A 16,878-nucleotide genomic window follows, 5' to 3' on the forward strand; every position below is an offset into this window, starting at 1 on the left:
AAGGCTGCCGCTTGCTCATTAACCAACTACCCCCCCCACACACACACACACACACACACACACACACACAGCGGCACAGATGATTATTTTGTCCTCCAGGTTCGTGTGCCGCCCCCCATAGAATCCCTCCCGGCGCCCTCCCAACTTCATCCCTTATCGTCTCCGCTCGCCCATCCTCTAGAAAAACGCTTTATTTAGATTATTTTTGTTTTCCTCCAAGTTCGTGTGCCGCCCCCCACGTGACATGAAAAAGTGCCGCCCCGGGCGGCTGCCCCGTTCGCCCATGCCTAAAACCGCCACTGCATGATGGTCATGGTTTTTAAAGCGTCTGCTGTCTCATTCACTATGTGAAGACGTGAACACATGAACATATCCAGAGCTACTCTCAAGAGAACACTTAATGATCATTTTATAATTTTATTTAAAAGAATAATCATCAAATACACTAACTGAAAACTCATAGGTGTTTAGTACAAGTGGACACATTCTCTCACCTCAGCGGTCAAGATTGAGCCCTGAAAATCTCAACATGCTTACATTTCTTCATCATAATCTGACCTGAAAAAAAGCAAAGAAATGCATGCTGCTATGATAATCTCAGGAAAATATTAACAAACATGACCCTGCACATATTGCTCTCCCATATATGCTGTTAAAGAGGAAGGACAGTTTGATTTATTCTTGTCTAATATAAAGAGAAATAACTTATTCCTTATTTTGTTCAAATGGGAGATGCGCAGCTTTATTTTATTTATTTTTCCCCCAAAAGTTAGACTCATACTTCCATAAGTTTTTTTTATTTTCATTAAAAAAAAGTTTGTTACAATAAACCATGTTCATCCAAAAACCATATCTCTTTTTATTCATTTAAGGGTCATTGTAGCTGATGATTATACTAATAATAATGATAGTTTAATACCGTATACCACGAAACCGTGATATTTTCTGAGACGATTATCATACCGTGAAAATCTCATACCGTTACAACCCTAATCCCCACCTTCAGATCAGATCACTAAGACCAATTAATCTGACTCCATTAAATTATGCTGCTGTTTGTAATAGGGTCAGTGGTGGCCTAATGGATAGGGAAGTGCACTTGTAATCGAAAGGTGCCACTGAAGTACCCTGAGCAAGGTACCACCCCCAAGCACTGCTCTCCTCTGCAATGTCATGGTGTCATATAGGTTAAATGCAGAGTACACATTTTGTTGTTGTGCACTGTGTGCTGTGGTGTGTCAATGACAACTAATCACTTCACTTATATGCCATGCACTACGAGGCATCACAGAAAATATTTAAAAAGTATGACACAAAAGGAATTGTATTACTGATTAATGAATAGTTTGTTTCCAAGTTATAAATAATATAATAACCGATACATTAGATGTTAAAAGTTATAACACCCATAAACAATGACAACTGTATTACATGAAATGGTTGCCAATTGTTAAATGGTTTCCAAATTTGCGACTAAGAGAGCCCATGCGGCAATCAATCAAATGAGTCAATCAATATATAAACAAACAAACAAATACGGAGGAACAAAACATAAAACATGCACCTCTGAGTCTCTGATTTCCGATCGGGCACTTGTGTGCTCCAGATGTGGTAGTCCCCAGCAGTCATCACTGCACACTGGTAGATCTCCTGTCATACATATCAGACCATGCATGAAAATATTAACCAAATAAGTGTTTCACCACATTTCTGTGATACTGAGCCATCTTATGAAGCATATAACACTTTCTTAGGGTGGCTGAAGGTTGGTATACATTTAGCTGCAGATCAAGTACCCACTGCAAACATACATAAGTATACATATTCTAAAAAACATGGATGTGTTAAGGTTTTTATTAAGTTGTACAACCAGGCCCTCAAAAAATATATATTGTCTTCATACCAGGGGATGCTGCAGTTGTCATACCATGAGCTGGTGCTGCTGTTGTTGTTTGTGCTTGTTCGGCTGGTGCTTCAGCTGGTGCTGCAAAAAAGCACATTTTAAACCAAATGATTTAGAATGAGTTAAATCGGTTGTACTGCATGCATTTCTCATCAACGCTATGCTGTCTAGCATTTCTGACAGATTTGTAAGTTATAGCTTTATGATCTTTCAAATTGCAAAATAAACATGAGGAATCACCTACAATTAAAAGACAAATATAACTTCACGGCACCGGACAGCAAAATTACATAAACATGACATAAACATGACATTACCACTAATAATTTAGAATGAGGGTGGAATACATACCCAAAACTGTCTGACCATTGGAATTTAACTGTATGTCCACTCCTTTGCCCAATCTCTTCTTCATGCTTTCTATGGTTCTTGAATTTCTAGCATTGTTGTAGTGACACAAAATATTTCGCATCAAAAAGACATGCGATGAGGGAGTCATCATGTTGAGAAAATGATTGTTTTTCCTCATTCCAGCTGGAAGAGCACACGGGCTGTTGATCCAACCACGTAACTCTGGGACCAGTTCCACCTTTCGCAAGACATCCCTGGCATCTTTTGAGTTTGCCTCATGAAATCTATCATAAAGAGCATAATGCTCAGACGATCCAGTTATAGGGTGGCCATTTTCATCAGGAACTGGCTTCTTGGTGACTAGCCATGGCAAGCTCACTTTTATCTGTCCAGTAGTGGCACATCTGATGTTATCTTCAGTAGGCTCAAGTAACCTACCCCCATGAGGTTTGAAGGGTAATGATTCTGGATCTCTTAGGTTGGTATGTGTTGCCAACCCTCTCGCAAAATCATATAATACAATGTTTGGAAAATGTTTCATCGACAATAAAAGGTCAGCAAAGTCCCGGGGGCTCTCAGCCCTTATGTTGAACTTAACACCATACACCACAGCACAAGGACAGGTGACCACAGCCCATCCACCTGTTTAAGGAAACTGTAAATCAGAGTGCAACCATTCCAAGTAATGAAACTAAGAACTGTCTGTAAAAACGGTCTCTCAGTAATAGAACACAACTTACCAGAAGCTCCCCAGATCTGTGAAAACACCTTATCATAACTCGCTCTGTTCTTCATTTCTTGTTGAAGTCTCGTTACCAGGTCCATCCGTGAGCCTTTGGGGTCTATGCCACACTGTCGGCACAGAGCACGCACAGCTTCCATCTATAATGAACATTAGTATAGTTGGTCTGGCGTGGTTCAAAAACACACATCTTTGACAAAACTGACAAAAATTGACTTAAGTTCAGTACCTTGAGCTTAAGAAGTTCATCAGTCAGTCGGTCCTCTGTGAGGTTAAACTCAGATTCCTCCTTTGCACTACAAGCAGAATACACTTCTTTGTATTCAGTGTTGAGTACAACATCCCTATCTCTTGTGTGAGGACCAATCCACGGAGCCCAACTATGGTAACTGGGATGGACGACAAATGGGTTTGACTTGTTGCCTTTAAATGATGTTAGAAAATATTATTAACATAACAGTACATTATTCCACGATAAACAAAGTAAATGCTAGAATACTGTCATCCCACCTAGAACATTGTGCGGACTGTACTTACTTGGGACCAACCCACGGCTGATCATTTCAAGGGAAACCATCTCCCAGAAATTTTCAACACTTACCTTTCCATCAAAAGTCTGAGATGGTTCCTCAATGCTGCTCACTAAGGAAAGCAAGACTTAAGTAAGCATGTTCCAAACAGTCATAGCTGGATATGTGGTGCTTGAAACAATGTAAGACTAAGAAAATGAATAAATGTGTTCACTTACCAGGCATGCTAAAAACGCCCTTCTCATGAAGGTCCATCACAACAGATACTGGATGATAACCACACGATACACAAGCATATGTGTAACCGAGGTCTGACAGTGCTTCAAAGCTTAAATAAGCCTGCAGGACCCTTTCCCTGGATGGATAGGTTTTACCAGAGGTCTTCTCCAACACATCCATGGCACTCCCTACTGCCTGATGAGTCTGTGAAATTGATGTATGACATTTAAAGGCTTTACAATATATTATTTTGATAAAGTATTCGTAATTGTTTTAAATGATTAAAACAACAGAACATGGTTCCTACCTGAAGTGTATTGCGTAGAAAATGGCACATGTATATGGACAGAAGTGTGTGGTCATCGAAATTGTGGACACCATCAGTCCACTCCTGGTATCGATATGCCATACCACACCTGTAGCACCATTTTCTGTACACTGAAATTCCTAATGGACACAAGCACCAGTAAATGTTACACATTTATCTTTCACCATTTTACACTGTGACATGTCTCTATACTTTGCACAGTACTAAAAGCCAGTGTATGAAATTATCTCAGTAAGCATACAAGTGTGAATTGCTGGGAAGGAGGCTAAGCTGCTGATAGTGGAAGTCATGGCTACACTGACATTTACAGTACATGTAGTGAGTAATGAAATGTTAAAATATCGATAATAAATATTTAAATAAAGAGAGAACATACCTTCTATGACATCAGTGATTGTTAGGATTTTAGCCTTAGATGTAATCAGCACAGGTTCGCTTAGAGGAGTGGGCTCTAAACATTCTGAGCAAAAGGTTTCTGATGGTATGAAGTGCACAGGGAAATGAATGGTCTTGACCACGTCTGAGGGGAAAATCGCAGGCAGTTTCTTCTTATGAAAAATGTATTGAACCATCCGCGACAGATTTTTGCCTTCAGGTGAGTATGGAGCTCCTTCTTCTAGGTCAAAACTTTCCATGTCAATTGGAAAATGTTCTGTGATGTTCTCCTCCACACTTCTGGTTTTTCTGAAGAGTGCCTGGTCTGTTTCAAATAAATGCCACTTGGCAACATATTTAGGTATGCATGACTGCCTTGGGTTCGCGCAAGGACAATGCCATGAAATGATTTTAGAATTGTACCTTACCACCACTCTGCCAAGCCGGCTGTAATAGGAGATAGTTGACTCGTATACAGAAATGTGCTTTTTGTAGGGGGGTCCACACACAGTCACCAGACAGGACAACGGGACTCCTGCATCATTTGCTTCTCTCTGACGTACCAAACACCTTTCCTTTTTGTCTTCCCCAAACCACTTGTCATGTACCATCACCTGCAAAACATCCTCTGTAAGTGATGGAGTGTCCATTCTGGCTGGAGGGCAGTACACGAGGGACTGAATGTGGTGGCACTCAAATGGACGAAGGTTTGACCTCTCTGCAAACTCTGCATTAATTCTGCAGATATCCAGCTCACACATTGTTTTTTGTTCAGGACCCCATGTCCTTTTAATGACACGTACTGGTGTGCTGGGTGCTATAAAAGACTTTGCTACTGCAAACACTCCATTTGTGTAATCAACACACTGAGCACTGAGGTGGTTCTGTGCCGTAATGTCCATTTTGATGGGAGTGTGACGTCTTCGAAGATGTATCCGTAGGTTCCGTCTATTAAGGATTAGGCCACAGCTAGTACACTTCACTGTTTTCTGCTTTCTTTGGGTGAGAGGGTGGTAGTGCTGGTGCTGCTGAGGAGCCAGGATCAGAGGAACATGAAGAAAGTGAGGGGTGGAGGATGGGGACTGGGGGAGGGGGACATGCAGCTTCAGAAGCAGTAAAGGAGGGAGCAGGAGAGGCGGGAGGTGACTGATGCGCTTCCGTTGTGGTTGGCTTGGTTTCACTGATGCATTGGGATACATGATGTTTAAACTGGTCTTTGCGTATTATTGTTTGGCTGCAATAAAGACAATGAAAGTGTCCTGTGGGTCTGCAATAATTGTTGCATTTGCTGATGAAGAAACCTGCAAGACGGCAACATGAAGACCAAAGCTATCAACAGAAAAGAAAGGTATACACAGAACGGGACTGGGGGAGTGAGGTCAGGAGTAGCTGATCAGAAAGTTACAGTGTCAAACAAAACACAAACATAGGTAAATTAGCTTACCAATATTCACATGACTTCAGGGACTCCCACTAAGGAACTCCACATCATTTTGTCTATCTTGATTGTAAGAAGTGCATTCTACATTTAAGCATGTGTATGTTTTAAAACCACCAAAATCAATAGACCAATAAACATCATTAGGAATTACCTCTATGCTGTACTGCATGTCTCACGTGGCTCTGAATGTGTGTTGTAAATTTGAATTGTTGGTCAGTTGCATAAGTGCAGCATGGGCATCTGAACACACCGTCTAGGCAAAACCTTGTTGCATCAGGACTGGCCTGTAAATGCGTTGGATGCTTTAAAACATAAACAATAAAACATTGTGTAAACTTACTGTTACTCTGAGGTGCACGCTCATTCTAACAACATAACATGCATGCAGAAGTAATGCAGCTTGTAAGGTTATCAGGCTGTGATATCGATAAAATATCTTATAGAGCATTCATATCATCAGCATTAACTTGAGTATCATGAGCATCATAATATAGCCTAAACATCTGCATAATTAACAATCATAATATACTATTTTTACATAAATACCATTGAGGTTGTTGGTGTAATTTAATAATATATCGGTCACATACTCCATAACTCTTAATAAAACAATTCGGTCATCATAATCAGAAAAACTCAAAAGCACCTGTCGTAGTCTGTTTTCTACATATGCATTTGTGATAAATATTTTGCAATATTGTCATATAATTTTTAGGACATAAGGCCCAGACCTGCGGTCCCTGAAACAAAAGAGAAACAACCTAGCAGCAAAACGTACCGTCTGCGTTTTCTAGTGTTACGCCCTAAAACAAAACATATATACATGATTTATTTATTCAAATTTCATTTTAGTCTATTCAATGTGTTACCCTTCTCATGTTCTGAATCTAAGGGCATTTCAAGTCCGGAAATTTTAACTAGAGACACAATATTTAAGTAGAGGCATACCCAATTTCATTTTAGTCTATTCAATGTGTTACCCTTCTCATGTTCTGAATCTAAGGGCATTTCAAGTCCGGAAATTTTAACTAGAGACACAATATTTAAGTAGAGGCATACCCAAGCGAAACAAGAGAAAGTGTGAAACAAGCACAACTACTTTAGCCCAAGTTTTTAAAAATGAGAAAAAGCCGTAATCAGTTTAACAGTTTTATTTCAATGTCAAAGAGAAAAAAAAACACTTCACCAAAGGCGAAGATCCATCCATAGCGGCTCTGGGTCCCGTCAGTGTAGCACAAAGCTAGCGTGATCTAGGCTGCCATTATCCAAGGAGCAGGGCCAGGCGCGTGCCACCCGTTTGAACAATGCGGGCGAAATAACTGCCTTATGGGATGCGAAGCTTGCGCATGCGCAGTGACGCAGACGCGCCTTTCAAAATGGCGGCGGCAGCAACACACGCGAAAGATCGATCTCCTGTATTTTCTTAGTTTTATTCTAAACAAGATGCCCCGATTTCATTTAAATACATTTAATAGCTGTAGGAACTAGTGAGCGGTATTTAGCAACATGCTATGTTAGAATAATGCCATCAAACGTGTCTGTTAAGCATATCACAGCGGACATACACGGAGGAAACATGGGGTAGAATCAAACAGGCCACAGGCTTTGAGATAGGCTGGCTCCCCAAGCTATTGCCCCCATTTAGCCCGAATGTCATAGACCTCTCCCCCCCCCCCCCCACATCCTGACAAAGATGTATTTAGTTGTATTTTGTTATCAGGGTGATCGTCCGTTCGCAGGCCACTTTGGCCATGTGGTGTAGTCATAAACCGTCGCGGATGTTTACCCGAAACCGGGGCATCAAACAAAGAATAAGGATTCCTTAGACAACCCATTTCAAAATATGGCAGCAACAAACGGAGTGCCCAGTTATTTCAAATAAACCATGACCTTTTTTTTAAAGTATTGAAGCACTTTTCTACCAATGTGAATAATAAACATTTTAGACAAAAAAAATCAACGAATAACGCTGGTAATTCGTTGTCAAAATGAGCGTACGGCATTAGCCCAGAAGAGGGGTGGCAATTTGCATATGTGAAAGCCTATGTGAATGAGACACAGGTCCAAAACTTTTAACTAGAGACACAATATTTAAGTAGAGGCATACCCAAGCGAAACAAGAGAAAGTGTGAAACAAGCACAACTACTTTAGCCCAAGTTTTTAAAAATGAGAAAAAGCCGTAATCAGTTTAACAGTTTTATTTCAATGTCAAAGAGAAAAAAAAACACTTCACCAAAGGCGAAGATCCATCCATAGCGGCTCTGGGTCCCGTCAGCGTAGCACAAAGCTAGCGTGATCTAGGCTGCCATTATCCAAGGAGCAGGGCCAGGCGCGTGCCACCCGTTTGAACAATGCGGGCGAAATAACTGCCTTATGGGATGCGAAGCTTGCGCATGCGCAGTGACGCAGACGCGCCTTTCAAAATGGCGGCGGCAGCAACACACGCGAAAGATCGATCTCCTGTATTTTCTTAGTTTTATTCTAAACAAGATGCCCCGATTTCATTTAAATACATTTAATAGCTGTAGGAACTAGTGAGCGGTATTTAGCAACATGCTATGTTAGAATAATGCCATCAAACGTGTCTGTTAAGCATATCACAGCGGACATACACGGAGGAAACATGGGGTAGAATCAAACAGGCCACAGGCTTTGAGATAGGCTGGCTCCCCAAGCTATTGCCCCCATTTAGCCCGAATGTCATAGACCTCTCCCCCCCCCCCACATCCTGACAAAGATGTATTTAGTTGTATTTTGTTATCAGGGTGATCGTCCGTTCGCAGGCCACTTTGGCCATGTGGTGTAGTCATAAACCGTCGCGGATGTTTACCCGAAACCGGGGCATCAAACAAAGAATAAGGATTCCTTAGACAACCCATTTCAAAATATGGCAGCAACAAACGGAGTGCCCAGTTATTTCAAATAAACCATGACCTTTTTTTTAAAGTATTGAAGCACTTTTCTACCAATGTGAATAATAAACATTTTAGACAAAAAAAATCAACGAATAACGCTGGTAATTCGTTGTCAAAATGAGCGTACGGCATTAGCCCAGAAGAGGGGTGGCAATTTGCATATGTGAAAGCCTATGTGAATGAGACACAGGTCCAAAACTTTTAACTAGAGACACAATATTTAAGTAGAGGCATACCCAAGCGAAACAAGAGAAAGTGTGAAACAAGCACAACTACTTTAGCCCAAGTTTTTAAAAATGAGAAAAAGCCGTAATCAGTTTAACAGTTTTATTTCAATGTCAAAGAGAAAAAAAAACACTTCACCAAAGGCGAAGATCCATCCATAGCGGCTCTGGGTCCCGTCAGTGTAGCACAAAGCTAGCGTGATCTAGGCTGCCATTATCCAAGGAGCAGGGCCAGGCGCGTGCCACCCGTTTGAACAATGCGGGCTAAATAACTGCCTTATGGGATGCGAAGCTTGCGCATGCGCAGTGACGCATACGCGCCTTTCAAAATGGCGGCGGCAGCAACACACGCGAAAGATCGATCTCCTGTATTTTCTTAGTTTTATTCTAAACAAGATGCCCCGATTTCATTTAAATACATTTAATAGCTGTAGGAACTAGTGAGCGGTATTTAGCAACATGCTATGTTAGAATAATGCCATCAAACGTGTCTGTTAAGCATATCACAGCGGACATACACGGAGGAAACATGGGGTAGAATCAAACAGGCCACAGGCTTTGAGATAGGCTGGCTCCCCAAGCTATTGCCCCCATTTAGCCCGAATGTCATAGACCTCTCCCCCCCCCCCACATCCTGACAAAGATGTATTTAGTTGTATTTTGTTATCAGGGTGATCGTCCGTTCGCAGGCCACTTTGGCCATGTGGTGTAGTCATAAACCGTCGCGGATGTTTACCCGAAACCGGGGCATCAAACAAAGAATAAGGATTCCTTAGACAACCCATTTCAAAATATGGCAGCAACAAACGGAGTGCCCAGTTATTTCAAATAAACCATGACCTTTTTTTTAAAGTATTGAAGCACTTTTCTACCAATGTGAATAATAAACATTTTAGACAAAAAAAATCAACGAATAACGCTGGTAATTCGTTGTCAAAATGAGCGTACGGCATTAGCCCAGAAGAGGGGTGGCAATTTGCATATGTGAATTTTTTAATGAGTTTTTAAAAATGAGAAAAAGCCGTAATCAGTTTAACAGTTTTATTTCAATGTCAAAGAGAAAAAAAAACACTTCACCAAAGGCGAAGATCCATCCATAGCGGCTCTGGGTCCCGTCAGTGTAGCACAAAGCTAGCGTGATCTAGGCTGCCATTATCCAAGGAGCAGGGCCAGGCGCGTGCCACCCGTTTGAACAATGCGGGCTAAATAACTGCCTTATGGGATGCGAAGCTTGCGCATGCGCAGTGACGCATACGCGCCTTTCAAAATGGCGGCGGCAGCAACACACGCGAAAGATCGATCTCCTGTATTTTCTTAGTTTTATTCTAAACAAGATGCCCCGATTTCATTTAAATACATTTAATAGCTGTAGGAACTAGTGAGCGGTATTTAGCAACATGCTATGTTAGAATAATGCCATCAAACGTGTCTGTTAAGCATATCACAGCGGACATACACGGAGGAAACATGGGGTAGAATCAAACAGGCCACAGGCTTTGAGATAGGCTGGCTCCCCAAGCTATTGCCCCCATTTAGCCCGAATGTCATAGACCTCCCCCCCCCCCACATCCTGACAAAGATGTATTTAGTTGTATTTTGTTATCAGGGTGATCGTCCGTTCGCAGGCCACTTTGGCCATGTGGTGTAGTCATAAACCGTCGCGGATGTTTACCCGAAACCGGGGCATCAAACAAAGAATAAGGATTCCTTAGACAACCCATTTCAAAATATGGCAGCAACAAACGGAGTGCCCAGTTATTTCAAATAAACCATGACCTTTTTTTAAAGTATTGAAGCACTTTTCTACCAATGTGAATAATAAACATTTTAGACAAAAAAAATCAACGAATAACGCTGGTAATTCGTTGTCAAAATGAGCGTACGGCATTAGCCCAGAAGAGGGGTGGCAATTTGCATATGTGAAAGCCTATGTGAATGAGACACAGGTCCAAAACTTTTAACTAGAGACACAATATTTAAGTAGAGGCATACCCAAGCGAAACAAGAGAAAGTGTGAAACAAGCACAACTACTTTAGCCCAAGTTTTTAAAAATGAGAAAAAGCCGTAATCAGTTTAACAGTTTTATTTCAATGTCAAAGAGAAAAAAAAACACTTCACCAAAGGCGAAGATCCATCCATAGCGGCTCTGGGTCCCGTCAGCGTAGCACAAAGCTAGCGTGATCTAGGCTGCCATTATCCAAGGAGCAGGGCCAGGCGCGTGCCACCCGTTTGAACAATGCGGGCGAAATAACTGCCTTATGGGATGCGAAGCTTGCGCATGCGCAGTGACGCAGACGCGCCTTTCAAAATGGCGGCGGCAGCAACACACGCGAAAGATCGATCTCCTGTATTTTCTTAGTTTTATTCTAAACAAGATGCCCCGATTTCATTTAAATACATTTAATAGCTGTAGGAACTAGTGAGCGGTATTTAGCAACATGCTATGTTAGAATAATGCCATCAAACGTGTCTGTTAAGCATATCACAGCGGACATACACGGAGGAAACATGGGGTAGAATCAAACAGGCCACAGGCTTTGAGATAGGCTGGCTCCCCAAGCTATTGCCCCCATTTAGCCCGAATGTCATAGACCTCTCCCCCCCCCCCACATCCTGACAAAGATGTATTTAGTTGTATTTTGTTATCAGGGTGATCGTCCGTTCGCAGGCCACTTTGGCCATGTGGTGTAGTCATAAACCGTCGCGGATGTTTACCCGAAACCGGGGCATCAAACAAAGAATAAGGATTCCTTAGACAACCCATTTCAAAATATGGCAGCAACAAACGGAGTGCCCAGTTATTTCAAATAAACCATGACCTTTTTTTTTAAAGTATTGAAGCACTTTTCTACCAATGTGAATAATAAACATTTTAGACAAAAAAAATCAACGAATAACGCTGGTAATTCGTTGTCAAAATGAGCGTACGGCATTAGCCCAGAAGAGGGGTGGCAATTTGCATATGTGAAAGCCTATGTGAATGAGACACAGGTCCAAAACTTTTAACTAGAGACACAATATTTAAGTAGAGGCATACCCAAGCGAAACAAGAGAAAGTGTGAAACAAGCACAACTACTTTAGCCCAAGTTTTTAAAAATGAGAAAAAGCCGTAATCAGTTTAACAGTTTTATTTCAATGTCAAAGAGAAAAAAAAACACTTCACCAAAGGCGAAGATCCATCCATAGCGGCTCTGGGTCCCGTCAGCGTAGCACAAAGCTAGCGTGATCTAGGCTGCCATTATCCAAGGAGCAGGGCCAGGCGCGTGCCACCCGTTTGAACAATGCGGGCGAAATAACTGCCTTATGGGATGCGAAGCTTGCGCATGCGCAGTGACGCAGACGCGCCTTTCAAAATGGCGGCGGCAGCAACACACGCGAAAGATCGATCTCCTGTATTTTCTTAGTTTTATTCTAAACAAGATGCCCCGATTTCATTTAAATACATTTAATAGCTGTAGGAACTAGTGAGCGGTATTTAGCAACATGCTATGTTAGAATAATGCCATCAAACGTGTCTGTTAAGCATATCACAGCGGACATACACGGAGGAAACATGGGGTAGAATCAAACAGGCCACAGGCTTTGAGATAGGCTGGCTCCCCAAGCTATTGCCCCCATTTAGCCCGAATGTCATAGACCTCCCCCCCCCCCACATCCTGACAAAGATGTATTTAGTTGTATTTTGTTATCAGGGTGATCGTCCGTTCGCAGGCCACTTTGGCCATGTGGTGTAGTCATAAACCGTCGCGGATGTTTACCCGAAACCGGGGCATCAAACAAAGAATAAGGATTCCTTAGACAACCCATTTCAAAATATGGCAGCAACAAACGGAGTGCCCAGTTATTTCAAATAAACCATGACCTTTTTTTAAAGTATTGAAGCACTTTTCTACCAATGTGAATAATAAACATTTTAGACAAAAAAAATCAACGAATAACGCTGGTAATTCGTTGTCAAAATGAGCGTACGGCATTAGCCCAGAAGAGGGGTGGCAATTTGCATATGTGAAAGCCTATGTGAATGAGACACAGGTCCAAAACTTTTAACTAGAGACACAATATTTAAGTAGAGGCATACCCAAGCGAAACAAGAGAAAGTGTGAAACAAGCACAACTACTTTAGCCCAAGTTTTTAAAAATGAGAAAAAGCCGTAATCAGTTTAACAGTTTTATTTCAATGTCAAAGAGAAAAAAAAACACTTCACCAAAGGCGAAGATCCATCCATAGCGGCTCTGGGTCCCGTCAGCGTAGCACAAAGCTAGCGTGATCTAGGCTGCCATTATCCAAGGAGCAGGGCCAGGCGCGTGCCACCCGTTTGAACAATGCGGGCGAAATAACTGCCTTATGGGATGCGAAGCTTGCGCATGCGCAGTGACGCAGACGCGCCTTTCAAAATGGCGGCGGCAGCAACACACGCGAAAGATCGATCTCCTGTATTTTCTTAGTTTTATTCTAAACAAGATGCCCCGATTTCATTTAAATACATTTAATAGCTGTAGGAACTAGTGAGCGGTATTTAGCAACATGCTATGTTAGAATAATGCCATCAAACGTGTCTGTTAAGCATATCACAGCGGACATACACGGAGGAAACATGGGGTAGAATCAAACAGGCCACAGGCTTTGAGATAGGCTGGCTCCCCAAGCTATTGCCCCCATTTAGCCCGAATGTCATAGACCTCTCCCCCCCCCCACATCCTGACAAAGATGTATTTAGTTGTATTTTGTTATCAGGGTGATCGTCCGTTCGCAGGCCACTTTGGCCATGTGGTGTAGTCATAAACCGTCGCGGATGTTTACCCGAAACCGGGGCATCAAACAAAGAATAAGGATTCCTTAGACAACCCATTTCAAAATATGGCAGCAACAAACGGAGTGCCCAGTTATTTCAAATAAACCATGACCTTTTTTTTTAAAGTATTGAAGCACTTTTCTACCAATGTGAATAATAAACATTTTAGACAAAAAAAATCAACGAATAACGCTGGTAATTCGTTGTCAAAATGAGCGTACGGCATTAGCCCAGAAGAGGGGTGGCAATTTGCATATGTGAAAGCCTATGTGAATGAGACACAGGTCCAAAACTTTTAACTAGAGACACAATATTTAAGTAGAGGCATACCCAAGCGAAACAAGAGAAAGTGTGAAACAAGCACAACTACTTTAGCCCAAGTTTTTAAAAATGAGAAAAAGCCGTAATCAGTTTAACAGTTTTATTTCAATGTCAAAGAGAAAAAAAAACACTTCACCAAAGGCGAAGATCCATCCATAGCGGCTCTGGGTCCCGTCAGCGTAGCACAAAGCTAGCGTGATCTAGGCTGCCATTATCCAAGGAGCAGGGCCAGGCGCGTGCCACCCGTTTGAACAATGCGGGCGAAATAACTGCCTTATGGGATGCGAAGCTTGCGCATGCGCAGTGACGCAGACGCGCCTTTCAAAATGGCGGCGGCAGCAACACACGCGAAAGATCGATCTCCTGTATTTTCTTAGTTTTATTCTAAACAAGATGCCCCGATTTCATTTAAATACATTTAATAGCTGTAGGAACTAGTGAGCGGTATTTAGCAACATGCTATGTTAGAATAATGCCATCAAACGTGTCTGTTAAGCATATCACAGCGGACATACACGGAGGAAACATGGGGTAGAATCAAACAGGCCACAGGCTTTGAGATAGGCTGGCTCCCCAAGCTATTGCCCCCATTTAGCCCGAATGTCATAGACCTCTCCCCCCCCCCCACATCCTGACAAAGATGTATTTAGTTGTATTTTGTTATCAGGGTGATCGTCCGTTCGCAGGCCACTTTGGCCATGTGGTGTAGTCATAAACCGTCGCGGATGTTTACCCGAAACCGGGGCATCAAACAAAGAATAAGGATTCCTTAGACAACCCATTTCAAAATATGGCAGCAACAAACGGAGTGCCCAGTTATTTCAAATAAACCATGACCTTTTTTTTAAAGTATTGAAGCACTTTTCTACCAATGTGAATAATAAACATTTTAGACAAAAAAAATCAACGAATAACGCTGGTAATTCGTTGTCAAAATGAGCGTACGGCATTAGCCCAGAAGAGGGGTGGCAATTTGCATATGTGAAAGCCTATGTGAATGAGACACAGGTCCAAAACTTTTAACTAGAGACACAATATTTAAGTAGAGGCATACCCAAGCGAAACAAGAGAAAGTGTGAAACAAGCACAACTACTTTAGCCCAAGTTTTTAAAAATGAGAAAAAGCCGTAATCAGTTTAACAGTTTTATTTCAATGTCAAAGAGAAAAAAAAACACTTCACCAAAGGCGAAGATCCATCCATAGCGGCTCTGGGTCCCGTCAGCGTAGCACAAAGCTAGCGTGATCTAGGCTGCCATTATCCAAGGAGCAGGGCCAGGCGCGTGCCACCCGTTTGAACAATGCGGGCGAAATAACTGCCTTATGGGATGCGAAGCTTGCGCATGCGCAGTGACGCAGACGCGCCTTTCAAAATGGCGGCGGCAGCAACACACGCGAAAGATCGATCTCCTGTATTTTCTTAGTTTTATTCTAAACAAGATGCCCCGATTTCATTTAAATACATTTAATAGCTGTAGGAACTAGTGAGCGGTATTTAGCAACATGCTATGTTAGAATAATGCCATCAAACGTGTCTGTTAAGCATATCACAGCGGACATACACGGAGGAAACATGGGGTAGAATCAAACAGGCCACAGGCTTTGAGATAGGCTGGCTCCCCAAGCTATTGCCCCCATTTAGCCCGAATGTCATAGACCTCTCCCCCCCCCCACATCCTGACAAAGATGTATTTAGTTGTATTTTGTTATCAGGGTGATCGTCCGTTCGCAGGCCACTTTGGCCATGTGGTGTAGTCATAAACCGTCGCGGATGTTTACCCGAAACCGGGGCATCAAACAAAGAATAAGGATTCCTTAGACAACCCATTTCAAAATATGGCAGCAACAAACGGAGTGCCCAGTTATTTCAAATAAACCATGACCTTTTTTTTAAAGTATTGAAGCACTTTTCTACCAATGTGAATAATAAACATTTTAGACAAAAAAAATCAACGAATAACGCTGGTAATTCGTTGTCAAAATGAGCGTACGGCATTAGCCCAGAAGAGGGGTGGCAATTTGCATATGTGAAAGCCTATGTGAATGAGACACAGGTCCAAAACTTTTAACTAGAGACACAATATTTAAGTAGAGGCATACCCAAGCGAAACAAGAGAAAGTGTGAAACAAGCACAACTACTTTAGCCCAAGTTTTTAAAAATGAGAAAAAGCCGTAATCAGTTTAACAGTTTTATTTCAATGTCAAAGAGAAAAAAAAACACTTCACCAAAGGCGAAGATCCATCCATAGCGGCTCTGGGTCCCGTCAGCGTAGCACAAAGCTAGCGTGATCTAGGCTGCCATTATCCAAGGAGCAGGGCCAGGCGCGTGCCACCCGTTTGAACAATGCGGGCGAAATAACTGCCTTATGGGATGCGAAGCTTGCGCATGCGCAGTGACGCAGACGCGCCTTTCAAAATGGCGGCGGCAGCAACACACGCGAAAGATCGATCTCCTGTATTTTCTTAGTTTTATTCTAAACAAGATGCCCCGATTTCATTTAAATACATTTAATAGCTGTAGGAACTAGTGAGCGGTATTTAGCAACATGCTATGTTAGAATAATGCCATCAAACGTGTCTGTTAAGCATATCACAGCGGACATACACGGAGGAAACATGGGGTAGAATCAAACAGGCCACAGGCTTTGAGATAGGCTGGCTCCCTAAGCTATTGCCCCCATTTAGCCCGAATGTCATAGACCTCTCCCCCCCCCCCCCACATCCTGACAAAGAT

At 42.2% G+C, this 16,878-nt stretch overlaps 1 long non-coding RNA gene across 1 annotated transcript; it reads right to left on the bottom strand.

Moving 5' to 3' along the window:
* Positions 1–3,357: 3,357 nt before the first annotated feature.
* LOC140591822 (uncharacterized) lies at positions 3,358–4,188 on the bottom strand. Its single transcript, XR_011992120.1, has 3 exons — positions 4,053–4,188; positions 3,745–3,949; positions 3,358–3,638 (listed from the first exon to the last, which is right to left on the bottom strand). It is a non-coding gene; the product is annotated as an uncharacterized lncRNA (long non-coding RNA).
* Between the last annotated feature and the right edge of the window lie 12,690 nt (positions 4,189–16,878).

The sequence above is a fragment of the Paramormyrops kingsleyae genome, chromosome 6 (genome assembly GCF_048594095.1).
Source record: "Paramormyrops kingsleyae isolate MSU_618 chromosome 6, PKINGS_0.4, whole genome shotgun sequence".
Taxonomy (NCBI): Eukaryota; Metazoa; Chordata; class Actinopteri; order Osteoglossiformes; family Mormyridae; genus Paramormyrops; species Paramormyrops kingsleyae.